General features: G+C 34.8%; 1 long non-coding RNA gene across 1 annotated transcript in view; it reads right to left on the bottom strand.

The window, feature by feature from the left end:
- LOC147915781 (uncharacterized) overlaps positions 1–18,740 on the bottom strand; it is a 109,966-nt gene that overhangs the window by 20,152 nt on the left and 71,074 nt on the right. Inside the window, exon 2 of the long non-coding RNA XR_015553778.1 lies at positions 2,330–2,350. This is a non-coding gene — a long non-coding RNA (uncharacterized LOC147915781). The remainder of the gene's footprint in view (positions 1–2,329; positions 2,351–18,740) is intronic.

Genomic DNA, 18,740 nt, shown 5'->3' with positions numbered 1-18,740 from the left:
TCCGAACCCGGGCCGCCAGCATTGCAGCGCACGCACTCAACCACCAAGCCACAGGGCCGGCCCTCTCCATTCTTTAACTTAGGAAATTCTTAGTGGCAGTACTCTTATTAAAAAAATGACTGTTCATTCTCCAAAAAGTAGCAAGGCATGCCAATTTGTTTGAGACACACATCAGATGATAATTATCAAAGATAATTAATGTTTAAATAGCAATTAATTTTACCCAGTTTTATCTGATATCAAGTGAAATGTCAGACTTCCATGATGAATGCTTAAAACGACGGGCACAAGTAAAAAGTCAGATTCCAATTCAAATGTGACTATCAACAGACGTCTACAATTCTTTTCATTATATATTTTAATTGGTTGATTATTTCATATTTTCGTCAGCAGTGAGACTGGATGAATTAAATTATGGTTAATATCATCAAATACTATATTCATCTTAATTTTTTTGTCAATTATCGCTACATGCACTTTTTCTTTGTTCTATATCCAAACCTGAATTAAAAGTGTAAAGTACTTAGGTAACGTTAAATGGTAGAAAGAAAACAAATGTGAAAAAGTATGAATTATAAAAACAGAATTAATATAGAACACATAACTCTAGTATTTGACATTTAAGCATCTTTCTCAAGACTTCGTCATGAACAATTTATAGCCTTAACTACAAATGAAATGTCATAGATAATTGATCACGTACCTTTGACATTTCATCTCCGGTTTGGTGAATCAATTTTGTAATTTGGAACATTTGAAGACAATATGCAGAGAATGAAATCTCAGGACCAGCTATTTTTAATTACATTATGAAATGTGTATATTTTGCTCATTTTTTCAAATATAATAAAGCAAACCATGACTAGAGAAACAGAATACAAGTTAACATAGAGGCACTTGCTATACAAGGATGCTAAAGGAAAAAATACCAATAATATTAATAATTGTAGAGGTCTGCTAATATCCTCTTTTAAGCTAATTAAACTAAATATGCCATATCATACTTCTGAGGCTTAGGGGAAAATCTTTGTCCATTCCTGAAGAACTTTCATTATATAAAATACATATAACATTAATTACTGCTTACGGTTAAGGTCCAGGTTATAGTGGGATAGTGCTGTCTTGTCTAAAATTTTGAAATATATCACTTTCTTTTATGACTGCACAAAACCAAGCCAAATAAATTTAACTTAAGAAAAAAGCAAAGATATTAAAAACATAACAAAATATCACAAATATTCAAAGCCCGTGGGGACAGTTAGGCCTCTGGAAAAATTGAAGTCAAGGAGTCGGTCACTATAAGAATTCTCTCTCTTTTTCCCTATTCTACTTCTTTCTGAGCATTTGCCTCATTCTTTCATGCAGCCAACCAGATTTATTTGTTTTCAAGCCACAAATCAGAATTTGGCAGTCAAGAGTGCCCATGTTTACATTTTGTTGCTTAAAAATAGCAAACATGCTGAGTTGGAATCTTACTAGGACTCAAACTGGAAAAGATTTGATTAGCGCAACTTGGAGAGTGTCCACACATGAACCAATTAACTGTGGCCCAAACATATAAGATTGGGGAGCAGATGGGTGGGTATATTTCCCAAAATAGTAGTGGAGGTGATTCTCCAAAAATGGGATGAAGGACATGGGAGTGTACAATATATTTTATTTTCTTTTTCATTCCCTCTTTGGTCTAGGAATAAATTCTCCTAAGAGTCAAGATTGTCTAATATGCAAATATAAGGAGGGAAAATTATTAAAGTGTATATATTTAAAGAAAGAAAACTAAAACCTCTTTAATATGCTTACATAATTTTCTAATCAACTGAGCTTCTCTTAGTTTAAGAAACAGCTTTTAAAATTATAGAGAGTGACTGGAAATCAATAGCTTAGAAACCTGCTAAATGAAACAGGAAAAATAAAAACCTCAAAAGGTTCAAAGTGGATATAGTTGACCTTAAATAGAATATAAACTTGTACTTTCTAGCCCCATCTAATTTATTCAGCTATATATTAATATTTTACCACATTGTTTATGACCACAAAGCATATGTGCTGAATATTGCTCCACAATTCATCACTGTCTTGTTAGCTCTTTGATACTTCCTGGTAGACTTAAAAATATATGTTTCATCTAGCTTTATAGGTTTCCTCAGAAATAATGAGAGAGCACGCAGAATTACCTAGTCCACTATCCTTGAAATCCTACTTGTTGATTGGTTTTAGTACTCATGATGGTTACATACACTAACTCACCCTGTTATACATAAAATGACCTGTAAAACATTGAAACTTTAAAAAACACATAGTACTTGAAAAAACAAAGTAAGACACTTACTGTGTATCTCCATCAATGTGGCTGAAAGGAAAGGACAAGCGTTACTGTCATAGAAGTGTGTCCCTTCAGTGCTCACCCAGCTCTTTTCTAAGTATCTCCAGGGTGGGCACAATTGAAGTACCTTTCTTAGCTTGTCTTCCGATCTTTCACACACTCTCTCTCTATCCTTTTACATCATCGTCTTTCCTTCTCTCTTTCACCTCCTTACTTTTGAAGAAATCATGAGGTCCGTCTTCTGTTTCACCTGAATAACAATATCAGTCGTCTTGAGCTAACCAGAAAATAATATTGTCTTCCTCCCGTGTGTCCCACAAAATGCAACACCCTTAGCATCTGCTTTGAGGTTTGACAGAAAAAAAACACTCCCCCTTCCAAATGATCCAAACTACAGTGAAAGTTTGTCTTGGTCCAAATTCTGCCAAACTTAGAAACACATGTGAGGTAGAGAACAAGGGGTCCAGGCTCTAGAGCCCATCAGCATGAGTTTAAATTCCAGCTCTGCCATTTGTTAGCTGTGCGACCTTGGGAAGGCCACTTAAGCTCCATGGGCCTCAGTTTCCTCAACTGTAAATTGGGTGATGACCATACCTGACTCTGGCGTTGTTGTGAAGATAAATGAGTTGATGATCTCTGTAGAGCTCTTAGCACAGTGCCTGGCACAGGGTGAGCATGCAGTAATGCTCGCCATTTCTGCAAGAAGGATGGTGGATTGAATGCTCAGGACCTGCCTCTGGAGCCGGCCGCCAGGGTTCAAATCTCAGCTCTGCCTAGCAAGTAGCTATGTTGTCTGAGGCAAGTTATTTATTAGGTCAAACTCTTTTCCAGATCCCATATTTTCCTTTTTTATTTTTGGAGGGGGAGGTTCTGCCATGTTTTGTAAGGAAACATGAAACATGTTTGGATAATTTCCAAAAAGTTAGCTGTGGGAGGTATACATTCTATACATCCTTGCATTTCTTTGTTCTATTCTTAAACTTTGTAAATTGCCTTATATTTCTTTTCAGAAAGTTTTCAATTTCTTTCATTTATGGTCAGCATTTTGAAATTTTGCAAGCATATACGTTGATGGGCTTATTTTTCATTCATTTACCAGGTGCTCAGTGGACCCCTGTGTACTGCAACTCTTAAGAAATTTGTTGCTTTTTGGTGGTATAAAGGGTGGGTAATTTCCTGACATCTTATCTCTCTAGAACCCATTTTATTCAGATATGTAGCATCATATATTGATACTGTATATCTCTTATCTTTCATATTTTCTTGTTTCTCTTTTATCTAACTTTTAGAGAGTTTTTCTTATGTTTTCCAAACTCCCTGAACAATTTTTTATTTTAATTTGGAAATTTATTTATAATTTTCTGGATCTTTGGTTTATTCCATGATTGGTCCTCTATTATTTTTACGGATGCAATATTTCTTAAGTTTTTCTGAGCACGCACATTAGAATGTCTTTATTTGTTTTTGTTTTGGCTTTCCATTCTTTTTTTTTTACTGGGAAATACCTACTGCCAATCCTCCTCTCTGTATTTTTTTGGCCTCCCCAAAGCCCCAGTATATACTTGTATATTCTAGTTGTAGGTTCTTCTAGTTCTTCTATGTGAGCTGCCACCAGAGCATGGCAACTGACAGATGAGTGGTGTGGTTTTGTGCCCGGGAATGGAAGCTAGCCTGCTGAAGTGGAGTGCGCTGAACTTTAACCACCAGACCATCTAGGCTGGCTCCGGATTTCCGTTCTTTTTTGTTACTTTTACTATTTGTGTTCTGGAGCAATTTTTTTTTCCTTTTTGGTGAAGAAGATTGGCCCTGAGCTAACGTCTGTTACCAATCCTCCTCCTTTCGCTTGAGGAAGATTGTCCCTGAGCTAACATCCGTGCCAATCTTCCTCTGCTTTGTATATGGGACACCGCCACAGCATGGCTTGATGAGCAATGTGTAGGTCTGCACCCAGGATCTGAACCTGTGAACCCCGGGCCACTGAAGCAGAGAGCACGAACTTAACCACTATACCACTGGGTCAGCCCCCGGGGCAATTTTTTATAATGATAACTTAAATGTTGAGACATTTTGCTCTCCATTCGTATGTAAGAATAAGGAAGTAAAAAGCTGGTTGGCATATCTAAGTATGTACATATGCCTGTTTCTTGTTGATCTTTGTTTTAGTGGGTAGGACTAGAAGCAAGGGTTAAAGAGGCTGAATGACAACACTCATATCAATTTTCCTGGGAATCTTCACTTTCTCCAGGGATGAACTCTAAGTCATCCTGCATGGGGGTGAATGCTGAGATGCCATGCAGTGCGTGAATGTTAGAGACGGGGAAGAAAACTCCCCCTATGAAAAATTTCATTTAATTCCTTCTATTTAGCTCCCTGTTTTATTCCTGTCCTCCTCTGGTATACTTGGCATCCTTAAGTGTTGAGACTGTCTGGGTTTCTGCAGAGAAAATTAGCTGCTTTCTGAGCTCCATCATGCTTTAGGAACTTTCTAGACTCTTCTTCCACTACTTGGTGCGTTCTTCACTACTCTTCTATCCAATCACCACAGTCCAATTACATTGAAATAGCTTATGTGATCCTTCTTCTGTTCATTTGTTCATCATAAGTTTATAACTTTTAGTGACTTACTATTATTTTATTGGAATTTTAAAAGAGAAAGAAAAGAACTGGGTGTGATCAATCAATTATATTCATCCCGATAACCTAAACTATGTATAGGACACTTTTACAAGCAAAAGACTTTACAACATTTAAAAGCCTGACCAGTCAATTTTCCATGTGCTGTAATAGTTGTTTCATTGTGAATCTTTAGAAATTAGGGCAGTTATAAATATATCCCCAGAAGCAACAAAATATGTAGACAATCATCAAATGGGACAATAGAACCTTGTGATAAAATGCGTCTGACTTTCCTACATACTACAGCAAATAGCAAGGTAGGGGTGAGATTTCTTAATGCTTACCTGATCACCATCACTTGTAAATATGAGAGAGTATTTGTTCCTTGCCTAAAGGTGTTTTTAAGTTAAATTAGATAATGCAAAAGTACATCTAGCATAGGATTTAGTACATTGTAAGCCTCCAATTAGTGCCTATTATCTCAAGATTTCCCCCAACCTCAACTAGGGAAATATACATTTATACTTATCAAGACTTTAAAATAAAATTTTAGGTTTTACAGATGTCTGCTTATTGAAATTCTGAAATAGGAAGCTGTCTATAATTTTAGCCAGATGTGAAATTAACTGGCAATGATTTAGCAAGCCAGGGAGTATGATCCCTTGAGATCATATAGCACTTCACAGGCTGGTTTTACTGCTACACTATATATGTAGGGTATCATTTGAAATATATACATCCCAGTAATCTGTGAAAATTTATTGTTCATTGTCTATAATTAGACTCATTAATTAAATAGAAGTTTTATCTTCATCTTGTTTTGCAAAGTTTTTTAAGATAATATTACTGCAATAATCAATTTAACATGTAGAAAGTGTGAAGAAATAATAATTACTTGATAGTATTATTTTCAAATCTTAATATAAAAATGAAACTTTAAAACGAAAATAGAGATTTTTAATTTAAAAGTTCAATATTTATTAACTATCTAGTGTACTTTTATTTAATTTCTGTCCTTTATAGGAATCAAAACAAGTTTTGGCTTGTTTTACTACTTGAATGAGAAAATGATATTAAATGATAACCATTCTCAAAATTGCAGAAACACAAATAGGAACAAACCATTATTATGAGAGGGAAAAAGTGGACACAGTAAAGAATAATAGTTATAATTACAAGCATGAGGCTGAGAAGAGAGTGGATTCTGCTGGGAAACTAAAACAGTCGAACTAAATACATTGTATGCAACAAACTGCATACGTCTGATACTCACTACTATACAGTAAAATTGTTAGAATCAAAAAAAAGATCCTGATGTGTATTACAAGAAAGGAGTATTGCTTATTTATTTCTGAGGTTTTTCTTTATTTGTAACACTTATTTTAACAATTTTATACTGCAGAAGTGCTTTTGAAGATATCCATGTTTTTTATTTGATTAAGAAGTAATGAAATCAATAAACTAGGAGAGAGAGGAACTTTCTCAACTTGATAAAGAATATCTAGAAAAAGCTACAGCTAATATCATATTTTATGGTGATAAACTAAAAGTTTTTCCACTAAGATCAGGAACAAGGCAAGCATGCCTCCCTCACCTGTCCTATTCAGCATCATACTGAAAGTCCTAGCTAATTTAATAAGCAAAGAAAGAGAAATAAAAGGTATACAGATTGAGAAGAAAGAAATAAAACTGTCATTGTTCACAGGTGATAAGATTGTCTATGTAGAAAATCTGAAAGAATCAACAACAAAAAACTACTGTAACTAGTAAGTGATTATAGCAAGATCGCAAGATACAAGGTTAATATAGAAAAGTTCTATTTACCAGCAGTGAACAAGTGGAATTTGAAAGTAAAAACACAATACCATTTACATCACCACCCCCTAAAAATGAGATGCTTAGGAATAAATCTAACAAAATATGTACAACATCTATATGAAGAAAACTATAAAATTCTGATGAATGAAATCAAAGAAAAACTAAACAAATGGAGAGATATTCCACAATCAGTAGGAAGAGTCAATATTGTCAAGGTATCAGTTCTTCCCAACTTGATCTATAGATTCAATGCAACCCCAATCAAAATCTCAGCAAGTTATTTTGGGGATATTGACAAACTGATTCTAAAGTTGATGTGGAGAGGTGAAAGACCCAGAATAGCCAACACAGTATTGAAGGGGAAGAGCAAAGTTAAAAGGCTGACAGTATCTGACTTCAAGACTTACTATAAAGCTACAGTAGTCAAGACAGTGAAGTATTGGTGAAAGAACAGACAAACGGATCAATGGAACAGAATAGAGAACACAGAAATAGATGCACTTGAATATAGTCAACTGATCTTTGACAAAGGAGCAAAGATGATACAATAGAGCAAAGATAGTCTTTTCAAAAAATGGTGCTGGAATAACTGGACATTCACAGGCAAAAAATAATAATAAATCTAGACACAGACCTTACACCCTTGGCAAAAATTAACTCAAAATGGGCCACAGACTGATGTGTAACATGATAACTACAAAACTCATAGAAGATAACATAGGAGAAAATCTAGATGATCTTGGGTATGGTGGTGCCTTTTTTGATACAATGCCGAAGGCATGGTCCATGAAAGAAATAATTGACAAGCTGGACTTAATGAAAATTAAAAATTTTTATTCTGCAAGAGACATTGTCAAGAGAATGAGAAGATAAGCCGCAGACTGGGAGAAAATATCTGTGAACGACACATCTGATAAAGGACTGTTATTCAAAATAAAGAACTCTTAAAATTCAACAGTAAGAAAACAAACTATCTGATTAAAAAATGGGCTGAAGGCCTTAACAGACATCTCACCAAGTAGATATATAGATGGCAAATAAGCATACGAAAAGATGTTCCACATCCTATGTCATCAGGGAAATGCAAATTAAAACAAGAATGAGATACCACTAGGAACCTATTAGAATGGCCAAAATCCACAACACTGACAAAACCAAATGCTGGTGAAGATATGGAGCAACAGGAATTCTCATTCATTACTGGTGGGAATGCATAATGGTATAGCCACTTTGGAAGACAGTTTGGTGGTTTCTTATGAAACTAAACATACTCTTACCACACAATCCAGGAATTCTGCTCCTTGGTATTTACCCAAATGAGTTGAAAACTTATGTCCACATAAAAATCTGCATAGGAATGTTCATAGCAGCTTTATTCATAATTGCCAAAACTTGGGAACAGCCAAGATGTCCTTCAGTTGGTGAATGGATAAATAAACTGGTCATCTAGACAATGGATTATTATTCAGCACTCAAAATAAACAAGCTAATAAACTATGAAAAGATGTGGAGGAAACTTAAATGCATGTTACTAAGTAAAAGCCAATCTGAAAAGGCTACAGGCTATATTATCCCAGCTATATAACATTATGGAAAAGACGAAACTATAGAGACATTAAAAAGATCATTGGTTGCCAGGGATTGGATGGGGAAGGGAAGAAGGGATGAATAGGCAGAGTACAGAGGATTTTCGGGACAGTGAAAGTACTCTGTGTGACACTGTAAGGATGGATACCTGTCGTTATGCATTTGTCCAAAGCCATAGAATATACAACCTCAAGAGTGAGCCATGGTGAAACTATGGACTTTGGGTGAATTTGATGTGTCATTGTAGGTTCATCAATTGTAAAAAATATACCACTCTGGGGGTAGATGCTGATAATGAGGGAGGCTATGTTTGTGTAGTATACGGAAGTATACGGAAAATATCTATACCTTCCACTCAATTTTTCTGCGAATCTAAAATTTCTCTAGAAGAATAAAGCCTATTAAAAAAACCAACAAAGCTAAAAACATAATAGGCTGCTTGAAAAATGGATCAATTACAGTTCTTAGGAATTAAAAATGTGATTGTCTAAATTTAAACTAGTTCAATGTTTTTTAAATATTAAAAATAAAATTTCCTCCTGACTACTAGAGATGTTGAACATCTTTTCATGTTGTTTGACCATTTATAGTAAATTTCTGTGGAAAAAATAAAATTAAACTTGTTTAGGATCCATTCATCATATGTCTATTTTCTGATCTACCAACATCCCAGGAAAAGAGATAAGAAGCTCAATATGAAAATAAAGCACAAAAAAGCAAAAGGAAATGCAAACTGGGTAAATACTTTTTTTTTAAATGTAGATTGAAAAGATAGGGAGAATTTAAGGGAGAAAGCGATATATAGAATTAGAAATTAGAGCAGTAAGGTGATAAATGAAAAATACCTGTCTTTTATAATTCTACTCTTCTACTAAAATAGCTTAATGTCACCAAAGGGACTTTAAAACAAGGAATTTTCTCTGATTCAGATTGAAAGCATTATATGCCCATATCAATCTTTGTCTAGATACAGTTGTATATTTTTTAGTATAACACTGAAAAATGATCTTCGTGCATAGAGTTTAATAAGACAGATGTCATTCTAAATGAACAATAGATTATGATGAGTCATAAATTCTGTTTCTGTTAGGAAGTTAACCGCCATAGAGTCTGCCAGGTATTTAGATGTTAGAAGCCGATAGCTTCTAACATCAGCCTCTGGAATTCTCTTTTCTAGTTGAGAGTAGCTGTGTAAAGGGTACATACATATTTTTGCCAACTGCTCTTCAAATGATAAGTGGTGCCTTTAATTACATTGTATATGGTAATTAATTTAAAATGTCCATGCAAATTCTTCATCTTGGAGTCCCTTTTCAGACAGGGCCTAGATGCTCTAGGCTTTCAGTGGTTTATTCTGGCCTTAAAAATATTCTGCAAGTATAAGATAATAAAGGTTCTTGAAAATATTCCAAGTAGCAGGAAAATGTAAACAGCCATTTGCAGAATGGTAAAATGGCAATGCATATATTTACATTTTTGAAATCAAGTATTCACTGCAAACATATAAAAATAGAACAGCAAATGAATAATACAGATTTTGAGTTATCTGAATATTTAGGTATTTTACAGCATACTTAATATAAGAAGCCATCATCACTGGTAGACTGTTTTATTCAATAGGGCGTTAACTATAATTTTCTTTCTAGGCCTAGAAATTTTTTTCTAAAAAAAGTATGCTTTATTTATTCATCATGTAAATAATTACACCATAATTTTACTTCTAATTTACTTGTGCTTTATATGACATTTTAATCTGCTGCAGTTTTGTTGACATAAAACTGGAAGAACAAGAGGATTGCCAAGTACAGACTCATTGTGGTATCATGGCAGTTGTCAGTGCACAGTGCAATGCAGGGTGGAGTGTGGGGTCAGGGGAGCGGCCTGCCTTGGCAGGGGCAAGTAGTTTATCACCAACATTATTGTTAAGAACTGACTCATAGTAATAATAAGAACAGATTAACTTTTATTCTGTTTTATTATTGATTCCAAAGTCTCTACAGATAGAGCTTCTCTTATTTTTTGCATTCCCACTGCTCTCTGTGGTGTTGTACTGAAAGTGAAAACCAAAACAGATAAATAAGTATAAATAAATAAAGTTTGCATATTTCAAGAGTAAACTCTGACTTCACTCTGAATCTAAAATGAGAAATGTACATACTTAAAAAAAAAAAAAAACTCTTTCCCTTTAGAGAAAACTTACTTTCATCAAAGAAATCCATGTGTGCAAGATTCAACCTTTAAGAGGTAATGAGGAATAGTTAAGTGTTCCATCCCCAAAATGAGAACTTAAAAGTATGCTTCTGGAATGCAGGCATTTAATAAATGATATATTTACTATTGCTTAAAATTTTTTTTTTTTTGGTGAGGAAGTTTAACCCTGAGCTAACATCTGTTGCCAATTCTCCTCTTTTTTTTTTTTTTCTCCCCAAAGCCCCACTGCATAGTTGTGTATCATATTTGTACGTCTTTTATGCCTCTTCTATGTGGGATGCTGCCTCAGCATGGCTTGGTGAGCAGTGCGTAGGTCACGTTTGGGATCCGAACCGGCAAACCCTGGGCCAACGAGGGCAGAGTGTGTGAACTTAACTGCTATGCCACCAGGCCGGCCCCAGCCAATTCTCCTCTTTTTGCTGAGGAAGATTGGCCCTGGGCTAACATCCTTGCCCATCTTCCTCCACTTTATACCTGGGATGCCTGTCACAGCATGACTTCATGGGCAGTGTGTATGTCCCCTCCCAGGATCCGAGCCTGCGAACCCCAGGCCACTGAAGTGGAGTGCACGAACTTAACCACTATGCCAGCGGGCGGACCTCTAAAATAAATGTTTTAAATTGCTAACATTGGCATAAAATAGCTAACACTTCTTATTGTGAAGAAGAGATTTGGGTCTAAGTGATGAATACGAGCTACTAAATTTTTTTAATTGTATTAGATGTCTGGCAAATCCGTTCTTACTTGAAGCATTATAATGAATTTGATGCTTACATTTTCCTTGGGGTTTTATATAATGGCACAAACCAAAAAAGAAAAGTGTCTTATGTTTTTTTGTGAATCTGTAAAACAACGTGATCCTCTTCAAGAAGTTTACATGCTTATCTTATCCACAGGGTTCATACATGTTTTTAGTCTTTATTTTTTAATGTTATTTTCTCATTTTGTTCTTGTATTCTGTGGCTAATAGGTGGAGTTGTACAGTTTAATCCACCCACTTCGTACATTAAAAAAAATCAAAATCTCAGAAAGACCCAAAGTCACTCAAATATGGGGCGATAGAGCTGAAATGCATTCCCATATCGACCCTGACCCTGCTCTTTACAGTAATGTTGCAGTGACTCTCATTAGATATTTGGCTTGGTCTAGTATAGGTAAATATTTTAAAAATCCAAATGATTGAAAAATTCAATGACTGGTTTAGTTACAGTTGATGATTTTTAAGAAATGTATATCTATTTCTTCTTTCAATATTTCCGTTAAGAATGTTTTTTTCTTTTTCTATAACTGAGAATAAATGTTCACACATAATGTTTTGAGTTACATTTTAAAAAGTCTACCTGAGAGGACACAATGTTTAGGGGTCAAAAGCACAGTCATTATGATCTGCCCGCCCAATCCTGAACTGCAGCTCTGCCACTCACTTGCTGAATAAACTTGGCAAATGGTTTCGCCTTTCTGTGCGTTACTTTCTTCTACTTTAGAATGGGAATAATAGTATCTATTCGTAAGGCTGTTTTGAATATTGAATAAAACTTGTAAAGGTATGAACAGTGTCTGGTACATATTAGACACTCAATAAGTATTAACTATTTTCTCTTTCTCTCTCTCATCTCTGCCTCTAATATGAGCTTTACTTTTGCTAGCTCTTCCCCAGGGAAACATGGCCAGTTCAGTTTAGTTCTTTTCTTTTTTAACTCTATAAATTAGACATTGCTTTTAGTAAAGTTATTTTATTCATACATATTTGTTTAGATTTATCGTTAAGTTTATCAATTTATTTGTTCAACACTTTCTTTTCATATTTCAGATCATCCTGCTGAGACCATTTAGCTTCTTCCAAGAATGTACTCTTAAAAATTGCCTAAGTGAAAGTTTGTTAGTTAAAAATGCTCTTTGATTTGAATTTAACTGAGTATGTTTGTTCCTTTTCTGCTTCTGTTCTTGTAATAAAATTGTGTTGTGTATACGACTTTAGGTTGCAAATTCTTTCCTGTCACCAATTCACTCTCTTCAGGCTTCCATTTATTGCTGATAAGAAGTCTGACATTAATGTTACCTATGGGTGATTTATTTTTTCTCCCTGCCAACTTTTAAGGTAGTTTCTCTATCTTTGATATTTTATAGTTACCCTCTAATGTGAACTAATACAATGTATTCATTTTCTGTTGAAGCATAGCAAATCACCACAAACTTAACGTCTTAAAACAACACACATTTATTATCTCACAGTTTCGGTAGGTCAGGAGTCTAGGCACTGCATGGCTGAGTTCACTGCTCAAGATCTCACTGAGCTGAAGCCAAGATGTCACCCAGGCCGAGTCCCCATCTGAAGGCTCCGGGGAAGAATTTGTTTCCTAACTCGTTCTTCAGGATGTTGACAGAATTAACTTTTTTGAAGTTGTTGGGCTGTGATGCCCATTCCCTTGCTGGTTGTCAGCAGGAGGCTGCTTCAGCTACTAGAGGTCCCCCCACATTCCTTGCCATAGGGCCTTTCTGTCATCAAAGCCAGCAATGGACAATCTTTCTCATCAAATTCCTCTCACTCTTGAAATCTCTTTTGCCAGGAAGAATCTTGTCCCTCTTATGGGCTTGCCTGATTAGATTGGATTCACGCAGGATTATCTTCCTATTTTAACATCAGTTGAATTAGAACCTTAATTACATCTGCATAATCCCTTCACACCACACCTAAATTAGTATTTGATTGAGTAACTTGAATGTACAACAGGGGATGCGAACCTTCCTATATCTGAGGTTCCGTGTGTTTTATAGTTCTGGAATAATTTCAACCATTATCTCTTCAAACGTGCTTTCATTTCCATTATGCTATTCTTTTTTGAAATTCAGTTGAATATGTATAGCATCAAATCACTGTATGTCTTCTATAGCTCCTAATCCCATAGTTTTATTTTATGGTCTCTCTATAATGTTGTTGCAGTGATATTAACACAACCAGTTATCTCTATGAAAGTTGTTTACTTGGCGTAAGTATAAAAAGATTGAAAAAAATCAGAATCATGACATAACTGGAGGTGCCCATTAAAAAGCTGCTTTTCTTATCCTCTCAGCAAGGAAATGTCCTTAATTGTCCCAGGTAGAGGTAGCATGGGGGAAGAACACTCCTGAAAACCTGGGCCATGTTTTATTGAATAGCATGCATGTGTGTATTATTGCAAATTAATATTATATCTGTTTTAACATTTATTTAAAAATGATTTATCTCTAAGAAGACATTCTCCATTCTTATATAATTTTTTTACTGTTGTGCAGCAGTGTACCTTCATGGTGTACAGTTCTAACATCCTTAAATGATAAGTTGAACCAGTCTTCTTTAATACTAGTAGGTCACTCATCTAACATTTCAATTATCTCAGTATATACTGAGTGATTTTTCAGCTCTAGATATCTCCCAGGTCAATAATTCTCTCTTCAGCTATTCTTAATATGCTATTTTAACCATTAATTTAATTTTTATTTTAATATGTATAAAGTAGTCCCTCAGTATCCACGGGGAATTGGTTCCAGGATCTTTGCGGACACCAAAATCTGAGGATGCCCAAGTCCCTTATATAAAATGGCACAGTATTTGCATATAACCTGTGCTTTAAATATTCCTCCCATATACTTTAAATCATTTCTAGATTACTTATAGTACCTAATACAAAGTAAATGCTTTGTATAGTTATTATACTGTATTGGAAATAGTTATTATACTGTATTGTTTAAGGAATAATGACAAGAAAAAAATTCTGTACAAGTTCAGTACAGAGGCGAACATCCTGGGCCTTCCCATCTGTGGTTGGTTGAATCCGTGGATGCAAAACCTGTGGATATGGAGGACTGGGTATATTTTTCATTTCCAGAAGAAAGTTATGCTCTTCTTCATATTAGCCTAAACATATCAATAGTCTCTTGTTGCTTGATCATTTTAGTGATTCCCATCTTTTTGCTCTGTAAACATTTAAGTATACTATTTTAAATATTTTATATATTCCAGAATCTAAAGGCCTTAGGATTCTAAATATATGTATTTTTTTCTGTGACTCTCAGTCATAATGACTTGTTTCCTTGTGTATTTGGAATTTTTAATAATGAGTTCATATTTACTTGCTCTTAATCTGTGGGTACTCTGAAAACAATTTCCAACAAGAGAGAATTGAGACGTTCCCTTGGGAAGTCAGAGGATTTACCACTCTGAGGCCCTTAGCACCCATCACGCATCGTTGAATTACAGTGGGAGACTCAGGTTAAGTTCCTCTACCTGGCTTCTGGCCCAAAGTTGCTGAAGAACTGCAATGTTGATAAAGGCTTCTGCCATTAAAACACTCTGGTCTCCTAGTTCGCTTACTTCTCTCAGCCAGTATCTTCCGGTTCATATTTCCACCTACATTTTTTGTGGGACTGGAGTGTGTAATTTGGACTTTTTCTTATTTTTTCTTTTGAGCACAATAATGCATTAAAATACGTTTTATTTAAATCAAATTGTGTTTAGTATTCCATTCTGCTGAAAAAGTAATTCCTATGTACTCTCAAGTAGAGTTGCTAAGATATTTCCTGAATTTAAACAGAGATTACTATCAAATATTAGAGTGCTTGTAATTTAATATGGTTCCATGGTGTTAGACCTCCATAATATTCTGAAATATTCCACACCTCTTCCAGGAAAAAATACATGTTAACAATAGTAATAGAGATATAGTAGGGTGGTATAGAAAATTACAGGACTTCTGAGATTCACTCAGTGTCTCTTAAAGTTAGATTGTTGAGACAAGGGTTCCCAGGCCTGCCGTACTTAAAATATAGCTTACAAACAATAGCTGAGCTTACAAGCAAACTGGCCAGATTTCCAAAAGATTGCCCCTTGATCATAGGAATTATAATTCCTATGATCTAAATATTGTGGGTTCGTCGTCTTCTGGGGTAAAGGAGTTAGAGCTATCGTGTGTTTTTATCACAGCTGGTACAGGAGGCTGCTGAGCAGCAGGATTCTAAATGTCCTGGGAAGAGAGAATAGCCAAGGTCTACCCACCACCAATATCAGCAAGTGCACAGTGCTCGTCTCACACAGAGGAGGGGATCTGTGACCATCTCCGCCATCGGGTTCTCACTCTTAGAAGCAGAATCCCCACCCTTACTTACTCTGCCGCGTGAGGAAAGCCCGGCAGAGACCAGCGCAATTAAACTGAAGACCTGGAGGAAGAGGGGAAGAAAGAGAGCGGAAAAGAGAAGGGAAGCTCTGAGAAAATGATTTTGAAGCAAACAGTAACTTTGATTATAATAATTTGAGTCAGCCTAGAAAAAAACAAATAAATCCTAGACCAGACCTACATTTCTGGATTATTTTAAATTTATTTTTTACCTCTGAGAAGAAAGAACGAACTTTTTTTGTCAAAGAAAAATGCTGCCGTGACTAAAATAAAGCAGGTTTTGTATTTGTACATAGCTGATTGTCAAGTGCACAGTTTATATCTTCTATTGCAAAATTTAATTTAATAGAAAAATGTATCACTCAGTTTGTAATGTGGACAGTAAAAATTTGTTTCATGGAAAACTCATATTGCCAGGAACCTCTAAGCTTCGTGTAAGTTGATTTCTTATAAAGATCAACTAACACTGCTTAAGCACAAATGTGGTATATATCGTGTTAGAATTATCTATAAATCAAGTAGCACAGAGCAAAAACAACATGTAATGCAATAGATTTCTCTATCTGAGAAGTAATTTTCCTCGTGAAATTGCTATGCTTCATTTCTGGCAATAGATTTAACTCAGGTAATCTAAAGCCAGGGAATGTCAGAGAGCTGCTGATTCTCCAGAGAGAAAGGCTCATCTTATTAAGCAGTGCAACTATGACAGCATGTAGGATATTTCTCAATTAGTTTTCTTTTCTGAGAAGGTATTCTACACATTGGGGAACATCGTATGCTCCAAAGTTTCTCAATAGCGCCACTGAAAATTGATTTATGACAGAGAGAATCAGGATCATCGGGCCCCCAAACAGCCTCCTGAAAGAATGCTTTTTCAAGATGAAATAAAAGTAAGACAATTCAAAAAATTCTTCAGGGAACACCCCATGCATTATGAATGTCTTTGGAGGCGTAGTCAGCTAAAAGTCCAATCTTTTTCCTTTAGAAAGAGATTAGAAAATCACTGAGCAACTCAGGCGACTTACCTCACTATTTGAAATGGAATATCTTACAAAGAGTCTTGAAGTTGTTTAACATTATTTAGACACCAGATACTTATACTAAACTTTGATGAGAGGAAAATAGTTTCAAATGGAGAATGAATAGGATGGTAAAAAGTTAAAGTAAAACACGGATTTTTGGTGGAGGGAGGAAGTTACCTTTATTATTTCTTTCCAGTTTTTAAATTGTGCTTATTGAAGACGCTGGGCTAGTAAGATAAAATCAGGATCATTTGTATAAGTGACTAAACCTGTACTGGGGTGACATGTCTTCCTTTCTTTCCAGTTAAATCAGGATCTCAGACTTGCCTTGGTTGTACCTTGACCTGTATCCTCTATTTGATATATTTAAAGTAGTTCTGCTATGTAGTGGCAGTGTATATTGACAGGATTTTTTCATAATACTTAGTTTTAACTCAGTAGTTGGGCGTATTCATTATTTTATCTAACACGTAACCTCCTGATGCCATAATTAATCTATGGTAACACAGCCAATATGAGTCCAATAGTCTGCTACAATTGTGAAAATCAGAGCTTATGAACTCTAATTTTTTACCTATTTTAGATATAGAATGATAATTTATGCAATACTTACTAAGAGTTATTGTAAACTCGAAGTATAGTGTCAGTTAAAAATTTAAAGAAGAAAATTTCAAAGATTGTTATTATTCCAATGATCCCAGAAGTAGAACTAAAAACAGGAGTCAAATAAACACAAAATTCTTTTCAGATAAAATTATGCCACTATGCGTACTTTCTTAGTTAAAAGATTCTTTCCTTATATTTACTGATAGTTAATATAAAGAAGCAAAATATAAACTGTATTCTAACCATTTAACCTTATAAAACATAGATATTAAACAAAATTCTCTTTCACTTAAACTATAAAATATTGCTTAGAGAAAATTAATTAGCTCTTTAAATTGGAAAATTAAGTGACTAAATTTGTATATATTTGTACAAATTATATTTATATATATACTTAGATTTATATATTTATAATACAGAGAGGGAGAAGACCCAATTTACCAATATCAGGAATAAAAGTGAACATGACTATATATTTTAAAGACTCCTCAAGAAAACAAAGGAATACTACAAACAATTGTATGCCCATAAATTCAATTACTTAGATGAAATGGAAAAAAATCCTTAAATAATATAAACTGCAAAACTGACTAAAGAAACAATAATTAAAGAAAATACACTATCTAGTTATTTTAAAAATTGCACTTCTAGTTATAAATCTTTGCAGATGTCTTTGCTGGTAAATTCTAGGAAGTATTTAAACACTACAGAATTCCAGTTTTACACAAGTTCTTCCAGAAAATATAGTTGGGTGGGGGGGTATTGCCCAACTCATTTTTAAGGCTAGAATTTCCCAGAAAACCAGAAAAATACACTATGAGAAATAAAACCACCGAACCAATATCCATCATGTTCAAAGACACAAAAAAATTTATTATTAACACAGGACATTATCATTTGAAATAAGTTAACTTGATGGTTAACATAATGAATGTTTTGTTACATTGAATATTGGCTTTAAATAAACTTGTTTCATTGCAGTATGGCAAGTGGCAAGTGAGCATGTGTATGTTGTTAGAAGCCTAAAAATATACCCAAATGTGGATGTAGCAATTATCTAAGTAACAGATTGCAAATATTTACCAGCAAAATTAATCTGGCTTCTCAGTTTGAATTGCAGTTTACAAACACCAGTACAAATCAGCATGCATGTCAGCATGAATATGTGCTCATTCAGCTTGTTGTCATTAACAATATCCTAACATGGCTTTGCTCATGAATGATCTGGAGGACAGGTGGACATTCGCCACCAAATATGTTCCCAGGATGCGGAGAATTGCTTGCTGAATTGTCAGAATCATGACACGCCTTTCAAAAATACACAGATAGGCTCCCTCTGAAGATTATAAAGCACATGTTTTCATTCCTTGTTCTGCAATTGTGTAAAACAGCTCAGTGTATCAAGAT

The sequence above is a fragment of the Ceratotherium simum genome, chromosome 12 (assembly GCF_057802395.1).
Source record: "Ceratotherium simum simum isolate JZ-2026a chromosome 12, ASM5780239v1, whole genome shotgun sequence".
Classification (NCBI taxonomy): Eukaryota; Metazoa; Chordata; class Mammalia; order Perissodactyla; family Rhinocerotidae; genus Ceratotherium; species Ceratotherium simum.
Note: the sequence above shows the minus strand (reverse complement) of the source record. Positions and strands in the feature narration are given on the sequence as shown.